We start from the raw sequence: 9,836 nt of genomic DNA, 5'->3' as shown, positions 1-9,836 counted from the left end.
ATTTACTGTGGTGTTTCTCTGTTGTGTAACTGACAGTGCTCATTTTTGAGTGCTGAGTAGTACTTGATCTAAAAACTAAGGGAACTGGATATTTTGTAAAAAGTCATATATTATATATACACTAAGTAAGATTTTCTTTAAAAAGAATTGTAGAATTGTAGATTCTTATTTTAGTGGAAGAATAATATGTAAAAAATATAGATTTGACTGTTCAGTGATGAGTCTTTTATGTTTTGTAAAAGTCGTCACTTTGAGTATGAAAGACTAAAATATAAATCAGCAATTCAGTTCTTCTGAAGTTTTACTATCAAATGAACACATACTTAAAGGCTCTTCACCAAGTACTGGCACTACATTTTAGCAGATTTATGATAAAGAGTGGCACGGACACCCTGAAATATGATTGCCGCCCTCACTAGGTACCCCAATATCATTGGGCTAGAGTACTGTCAATCTGACAATGGCTGTATACTATTGGATCAGAGCACTGTCAATTGCTGCCTGATTGATGCATATAAAGTTTACATTTGGAGCGCTTAACAACACCATTAGATCAAAGGGTTCTGTCAGAGCTTTGTCAAGGTAAAGGTGTTTTTTTTTCTTTTCTTTTTTTGCAATATGCAATAAAGCTAAGTTCAAATGCCAATTTAAAAAAAATAAAATAAGTTGAAATTACACACAATCACTATTTTGTTAGGGCAGTATTTGTGACAGTTGAGCATACATGTGGTGAAATTGGTCCAAAATGTGTGCGTTTTTGCACCAATGTATTGTTAAAGAATCAATGTGTTGTGGAATATTCAAATATAAGACTTTTGTAAGCTAGTTAATAAGTTACTGGTATAGTGAAATTCGCTAATTCAGAAGATCAATACATCCTTTATTAAACCTTACTGAAGTGTTGAAATGCTGAATCAATTCATTCACTTCCAAGAGCACTTAATGGGATCAGCGTCATACACAGAGGGAATAGTGTTGCTTTACAGGGAACAAGGCAATAAGTAGCTGCATTTGTATTACTTTAATGTGACTGATCAAGCTTTCATATGTAGTTTGAAGCAGAGGTGTGGACTCGAGTCATGTGGCTTGGACTCGAGTCAGACTCGAGTCATGAATTTGATGACTTCAGACTCGACTCGACAAAATGTACAAAGACTTGCAACTCGACTTGGACTTTAACATCAATGACTCGTGACTTCACTTGGACTTGCGCCTTTTGACTCGAGAAGACTTGCTACTTCCCATGAAAACCTGGGGGAAAAAAATGTTCACACAGCTGCGCTCTCAGTGTATCTGCATCTGTGAAAAAAATTTGCACCACCTGTATGCATGCAGAGAGCACGCGCGCTGCCTGCACGACATCCAATCACTGTAGTCCCACGTTGGTTTGATTCGACAGCATCTAAGCAGGCACATTGCAAGACAACCACTGAAGCGCAACAATAAACAATGCGCCAGTTGGGAAAATGATACCAAAGATAGTTTCGTTTGGCTATAAAAATTACGAGGTAGTCGACAATAAACAAGTTGCAATTTGCAAAACATGCAGGTCAAAGATTACAGACGGAGCTGCCACAACGTCCAACTTTGTTCGACACTTGAAGTTGCACAAAGAAAGGTACGTTTTGAATGAATGCTAAGCACCTTATCAGATGTACCGCACTGTATCAACGAGACAGTAAACGCACGTCTACCTTGCTGGTTCATGCTAACAAAAATAGGGATTTTTGAACCCGGAATATATGAGGTACATGAGTGTAGCACACTCAGATGGAAAACCTCGCCAACATCATGTCAACGTCCGTTTTAAAGTACCATTTCTACCTTGCTGCTAGACGGATAAACACAAATGTATATCTCAGTCTCTCCAACACACATGGGACAAAAACAGGCCATTGTTCTAGTGCAATATGCTGTTGAAATACAAGCATTTTTTTTTGGTGAAAATGTAATTTAAAAATTAAAATTAAAATTAAAATTAAAATTAAAATTAAAATTAATTTAATTTAATTTAATTTAATTTAATTTAATTTAATTTAATTTAATTTAATTAATGTCATTGTATAAAAAGAGGTTTAAATAAATACAAATCTTACAGACATACATGATTTGTCTAAATTCTATTTCTGTGGCAAGAGGACTTGAAATGACTCGAAACTAAAATGGTAGGACTTTGGACTCGACTTGAGACTTGTTGGCTTTGACTTTTGACTCGACTCGGGACTTGCCTCATCTTTGACTCGACTTGACTCGGGACTTGAGGGAAAAGACTTGAGACTTACTTGTGACTTGCATAACAATGACTTTGTCCCACCTCTGGTTTGAAGTAACAAAAGTTTTATAGATTTGACTGAAACAATAATGCAAAAACTGACAGTTTAAATCAATGTTTCAAACAATAACTTAAAAAAAAAACAATTTCTTAGCAACTTTTGGAAGTGTATCAGTGTTGCTATTTAAGATTTGGGTGTTTACATAATCAGTTTTTGGTTATTTTGTATGTAATTTGAAATGATCCTGGGAGTGGAATGGGGGATGTCAATAGAGATTTTGCCTTTGGTTTCAAATTGGCTATACAGCCCTGTACTGTACAACGATAAGAGAAGATGCTATAGACTGGTTCTTATTAAGCTTGTCCAAATCTGTGAAAGTCATGCTGACTGCAGTTATGGCCTGCTGTTAGCAATGTTCCTATAGTAAAAAAATAAACAAATAAATAAAATAAAATAAAATAAAATACAAGAATTGTCTTGCAGTCAAATTCATGCACTCTCAGGCCACCCAAGAAAGAGATTTTGTCTATTCATCCAATGAAGAGAGTTTGTTTCTTCATCCAATCAGATTTGGAGGTATTTAGATTTACATTACTTGCTCACCAATGAATCCACTGCAGTGAATGGGTGTCGTCAGAATTAAAATTCAAACAGCTGATAAAAATATCACAATAACTGATTCCTCAAGTGAAAGAGTCCATCTCCTGTTGATCTCTCACGTCAAAAATATTTACATTACATTACATCCAAAATATTTGTTTTCACTAGTATATTTCTGTGTATATTTCTCTCCTCATTCAAACAAGGCGACTTTTTCACTGGACAAAGCAATATTATGGATAGAGAACTTGTTTGAATTTAATCAATGATATCACCATCTCTCATTCTGGCAGAACCTATTCACATCCGAGGATCAACTAGTGAGCAGGTGATGCAATGCTAAATTTCTATAAATCTCCAAAACTACATCTTAGATGGCCTGAAGGTGCATACATTTTCAGCAAATAAACATTTCTTGGTGAACCATTCCTTGAGTTGGATGTATTTAGGAAAATAAAAATAAACCTTTATGTCTATTTGGGAGGAATAGGTTATGGGGCAATAATTAAGTTGTCGTAAAAGAAGATTAATATGTTTAGGGATTAATTCAAAACAGGAATTACCAAAGGACAGTAACAGTTTTAATTGTTTCCATCCTAGGCACTTCTAGTAAGGAAACTGCACCAGGATGAGCAGAAAGTTTATTTTTGCTGTCACCAGTTGAGTGTGCGCTAAACTATTCAACATCCCAAAATGACAGCAAATATTTTATTTAAATAATTGGAGTAGATAAACAATCAGAAATTTTAGGGTGCCTGCAGTGACTGTCCTTGCCAGCTCTGAGGCTGCATCTCTAAATAAGCAGACAGTGATGATGCATATGATAGAAACTGATTTGGCTACAAACCGATAGGATATCTGTGAAATTGCCGCATATGGCCAAAATACCACACCAAAGACAATTCAAAGGGAATATTTATGGATTGAAATTAAAAAAACATTTTAATAGGCATTCGAACAATCTTCACATATTTAATTACATTTCAGAGACTTAAAATGTAATGCTTATTTCATGTAAAAATAATTATGAGTGGGTAGAGCTGCAGTAATGGCATAAGAATTTTCAAAAACGGCTTATTTTGCATAACGCTTTCTTTTTATAGCAGAAAAAAACTAGATCCATTACCTGCTATATGATTATACTATTTATCATGTCTTTCCCCTTCATTGTGCTACACCATCTTTTTCATTTGCATTTAAACTATCCAAGCAAATCTCCTTAGTTAATCAAAGAAAATGATTAAAAAAGCTAAATCAGTAAAAATGGACTTGATGACCAGTGGACCAGGACACCACAAAGACGGGAAAGGAAGGCCAGATGCTGAAAGAGGAAAAACACAGATTTCACTCACATACACACACACAAACAAAACCTGTTTTCAAGGGATGAACTAATGCTTACATTAGACACCAAAAGTCTTTATACCTTCCATATCTACAGTGTATATAACCAATAACCTGTTTCAAACCATGCTTTCTATTATATTGTACTCAAGTCAACCAAATGCCCAAGTATTTGACCTAGGGAAAGATGAACCTATTGATATTTGGGTAGTTTTTATTTGTATTTATTTATTTACAAAGTAGTCCTTTCCAGAGCATGAGTCCTTAAAAATCATCTTCACAGACAATTCAAAACCTTTAATCACAAACCCAAAATCCAATCATCAGAAATGCTATCTGCTTTTCATTTTTCTGTCCACAGTGTGACATTTGCAGTTCAAAAGTTGTAGCACTAATATCTAGTAGAAGTATAATATCTAATAAAAAGCTATGTTCATTGTACTTTACAACAATTAATCTACCAATATTCCAGTCAGTAGATTATAGCAATACCAGACATCACTTCAGAGCTCTATCTCTTCCTTATTTTTATGGATGAGGAGAGATGGAGACACATTATGAATGGAAAACCGGACAGAGGTGATGAAGTTAATTTTGGTTAAGCTTGTATCTCACCTGTATTGAACTTGCTGTTTCCCAAACAATCAATAGCACTCATCTGTAAAGACTGGAACAGACTGAACAGGGAATATCAATAAAGGCAAAAGGTGGAATTGCTGGTTTGTAGGCATTCACAATTCACCCAATTATATGAAGAATAAACACCTGCATCACATCTACAACCTTAATGCATTTACTTCCTCATACAAAGCTACTGACTAGAGGTTCAAAACATTTGGAATACACCACTTGTCACATGGACAACTACTTTTACTATCATTCTTTAAAATGTTCTCCTTTTGTGATCCACAAAAGAAAGAAAGTCTTGTGGGTTTGACATAATATGAGGGTGAGTACATTTTCAGTTTTGGTTAAATACTCTTCCAATACAGGGAACTCATAAAAAAAACATTTATGCCTTTAAAAGTATCAGGTTTTATTTTTAATTTTCCTTTCAGGTTTTCTCACCATCTATTTCTCTCTGATTTATGCCCTCAGAAGAGGGTTATAACTGTATGAAACACTATGAGACACTCTTCATAAAGCCAGAGAATGACCCGTGGCCCCACTTTTCTGCGTCTGAATGTCTGTTGGAGAGCGCCGTTTTATCCACTTTGGCAATCAAGTCTAGACTGAAGTGACTCTGACTCCAGCAGAAAAGTGGCTGTGACAGGAATGTCATCACTACCCTCTCTCATGTGCTCCTGACAAGCCTGTTTCCTTTTTTACCAACTTTATTGTTGTGCTGTGGAGAAATATACCAGAGCAAATTAGGGTGAGAGGTTGTGTTATAAATCCTAGATCTACAAGACTGAGGATAATGGTTTAAAAATATAGATAGATACAGATTGGATATGGATATAAATATAGATTCATAATTCAGTTTATAATTGTGACATACGTAAGAGAGAATGCATAGTGACATACTTCTAGCAAAATAAAATTTTTATTCTATGATTAATAACTTGTGTTTCTGAGAATGGAGCAAATTCTCCACGATTCACTACTTGTTTTTGTTATTTTTTTATTTTTCTTTCAATTAAAAATTTGCGGTTGCAAATCTATTTTAAAAATTGTCCAGACTGAAAAGAACAATCCGTTTGGACGTTTAATAACAAAGCAGCGCCGCATATCCAGTCTGACAGCATGTTTATTAAACCACATGGATAGACCACATTAATGTACAAATAACAAATGGAGGAGGAATATGAAATTGATTTTAGTAGAAGAATGAAAACAAACACAAAACTGTGCATCCCCAGTACAATGTTTAAATGGACGTTTGGGAGTGGGGGGTGTGAGCCAGACATACTGACAAATGAGCCACTCGGCCAAAACTTACACTGCAATAACCTAAAATAATGGAGGTTGACCGGTGGGCTGTCACCCTCATCCTTATATTGATTACACCAGCAATGTGGCCAAACTCACCTGCCCATATCTCATGCATACCAATACACATCATACCCCTGCTGTCAAAAATGGCTGTAATGGGAACATCTGCCTCTTGCTTGACTGCACCAAAAGCACAACCTGTGTTTCATATGGCACTCATTCTGTCTGCAATAACAAACATGTAACCTGTGGAGTCCAGCCATTACCAAACCACTGGCTGCTACACTTCTTTTTATTACCAAGACAGAGAACGCATTGTGTTTCAATAGCTGTCTAAAACAAGACAAGCTCTATTTGGCCACTGGCCCACTGAGTGGAAGATAAGGTGTATGCCATTTTTAATTAAGCATACAAGAGAAATTAAGCAATCACATTTTCTCTGTGTATAGGTCCGTCTGTTTTACAGCATAACTAATGGAATGTAATATAGACATTTTCAATTAATACAAGAGCTTTCTAGTCAAGGCCACTTCAAAGAAAGTATTTCATGATGTATTTAAGTCCATACATTTTAGAAAGAGCAACAGTATTCAACAGCACAATGGCCTTTGTAATCCATAATTCCAGTCCATTAAAATGAAATAATTGTTAAGGGAAGCAGGATTGGAATAGTGTTGAGACCTGAAAACTGGTTCTTCATAACCTGTTACATTAATAAAATAAATAAATAAATAGATCCACGTGTACATTCTTACACTGGGAGGAATACAGTATAATAATACAGATTTATTCTAGCATGAAACTGATTGCATGACTAGATGACTCTTAATGAGCAGGGCTCGAATTGAGGGGGGGGGTGACAAAAATTACAAAAAAGCATCATATTGGTAAAACCACCTTCCCTCCTTATCATCCGCTTTAGATTAATAATGTGTATTACGTAAAACATCATACAAATGAAATGTTAAAATTCTCTACTTATGATAATTCACAAACAACTGCAATTGGCCAAACAGAACTCAATACTGTAACAAGCTGCATACAAGCTTTCGTCATTTTTCATGAAAAATGGTTCAAGCGCAACTTTTAAAGTTCTTTAAAAAGAAGACAACAGAAAAGCTATGATTTTTCCTTGATTATAATTTAAAGACAATCCCCGACATTACGTTATTGTGCTGTATGTGTGACTGTCAGGGATGGAGAGACGATCGTAGAGCTGACATTATCAAGTCAAAGACTTTGCAAAAACCCAACAAAAACACATCATGAGAGTCCAAAGCATTCACTGCGCGATGAAGCCTGTGAAAATACAGTTAAAATGCCCTTATAATTCCAACAATTAAAGAAAAAAATGCCCATGTATGAGTTTTTACATTTTTATATTCATTGCACAAGCAATGTACTTTTCTGAATATCAGCGTATGTGCGCAAGCACAAATGTGCTATTAAATTTATACAACAGTGCATAGCAACATGGTGTTTTGTTCCTTGCATGAATCAGACTGTGAACGAATCAAATCAGCCAGTGTTTCAACAGTCCATTTGACTGGACCCACTTGCTTCTTTTTTTTTAAATTTTGTAATCACTCCGCCCCGCTGAAAAAGAAACAGATTTTTATGTAGGATTTTACTAAAATAAAATGTACCACTACCTCTTTCTAAATTATCTGTGAAGCCTATTCAATGTATAATTTTACATTTGCTGTGGGGAGATCAATTATTCAGGAAATGCATGTCTGTCCTCTTGGCTTATATCTCTGAGATATTGAGGTGCTTTAGGTTTTTGTGCATCAGTGGTCAAGAAGGAAGTCTGTCCCTATGGCTGAGCTTCCTCTGAAGCTTTTTTTTATTGAAAAAGAGGATGGACAGAAAAAGACAGAATCATTTAAGCAATTTATTTAGCTCTTACTTTACTGCCTGACCTCATTAGCTACAATACACCTTCCAGTGCCCCTTAAATGCATAGTTAACTGGCTATACAGATGATCAATGTCAAACTTCTCAATAGTAGAGGAAAAAGTGCACAGTTTAAGGCTCAGTGAAATGCAGGAGGAAATGGGGAATGGGTGAAAAATGCCAGAGAATGAAAAAACTGCACTCCTTTAACTTGTTTTCAGAGAGACTTGCAGAGTAAGACCCTGACCATTCGCTGTGAAATGTGGCATGAGAACCGCTGTCCACAGAAACTCCATGTGGACAGGTTTACTAGGGAGACACTTAAAAGGAGAAAAATGAAGATGCATAGTCTTTGTTGGTGTCTGACAGAAGGGAAGTTCATCCAGAAATGTATGCTATGAGCTTGCAGAGCTACAATACCATGAAGAGGCCTTGCAATACATGATTAATTTTGACTCAGAATGAGTCCCCTGCTGAAATCATTGGTTGAATCTTATCTAACATGATACACACCAACTGTCTTACACCATGGCTACGATTCTAATTAGAAAGGCTCCCTGAGGCCACTTCTTCCTTTTAGCGTTCCATGTTGGTTAATTGTTTGAGATAATTAACCACTTGGACACTCATTTTAAAATGACAAGAATTCGAAGACCAAAGGTTAAGGTGATGTATGCAGTGACTACATATGAAAGATCAAGTCATGAAAGCAAATTAATTGTTTGAAGACACTTGTCTGTCCCACACACTAACGATTTTCTTGAATAGTGAAGCTTTATTATCAGCCACACAGCACTTAGTTCTTGGTAAACAGCTCCAAGGTAGGCCCCTGTGGCAATTCTCCAATAATGACCAAGTCTATTATGTTTCACATTAAATGCATTTCCACTCCTATTGGCCCTCTGCACTTTCCTAATGAAGCCTAAGTGTTTATTGGTATGTGTGTTGAAAAGAGGCAGCGACTACTGTAATAGTCCCTGTGGAATTACCAAAGTTATGAATTTTCAGCTTAGAGTTCAAAATCATATTATTTATTTGTTCTTTCTCTCAATTTGTGAGACATTGAGAATATTTGCAGCTGATATTTATGCAAAGGACACATTATTAAAAAGACCAGCTAGAGTCAGTCATAGCAATTGGTTGATTCATTACGTTGACCAATGTGTAGTACAGTATGCATACTTTTGGGGTAATGAAGGTATACAAAGGTGTCCCCCTGAGGGTACTGACAAGCTGTTGTACACCTGAAGATATATTTTTTTGTTCTGAGAGTGTAGCAATATCAGCATAACTCATTCATCACACATCCTCATTAAATATTAATCAATACTACTCATTTTAGTATAATCAATACATATTAAATAATAAATATAATTTATATTGGTTTTATTATTTAATTTGTATTTATTATTATGTAAACTTTTCACACTACTAAGCACTAAAATATAGCAAAATTGCACAAACATGCATTGCTTCAAATTGCATATTAAAACTGGATATTATATTAAAAGTAGTCCTCACATTTACTGTTAAACCTAAACTTAAGTCAGGTAGGAATACAAGCTTATAGGTAGCTGTGTGTTGTTGGTGATGATAAAACAACAAATTTGCATATTGTCGCTGTCAGGCGGAAACCTTATATGTTCAAAACTATTATTTATAGATATGGTGTACAATTCTTTTTTATTAACCCTTGCATTGCAAACAAGCAGAGATTCTCTAAACCTCCAAACTGTGCGGCACTTCAATGGAGGAGTTATGAGGTTTCGCCGACAGTTTGAGGATGCA

The sequence above is a fragment of the Carassius carassius genome, chromosome 2 (assembly GCF_963082965.1).
Source record: "Carassius carassius chromosome 2, fCarCar2.1, whole genome shotgun sequence".
NCBI lineage: Eukaryota > Metazoa > Chordata > Actinopteri > Cypriniformes > Cyprinidae > Carassius > Carassius carassius.
This window is presented reverse-complemented; position numbering follows the sequence as displayed.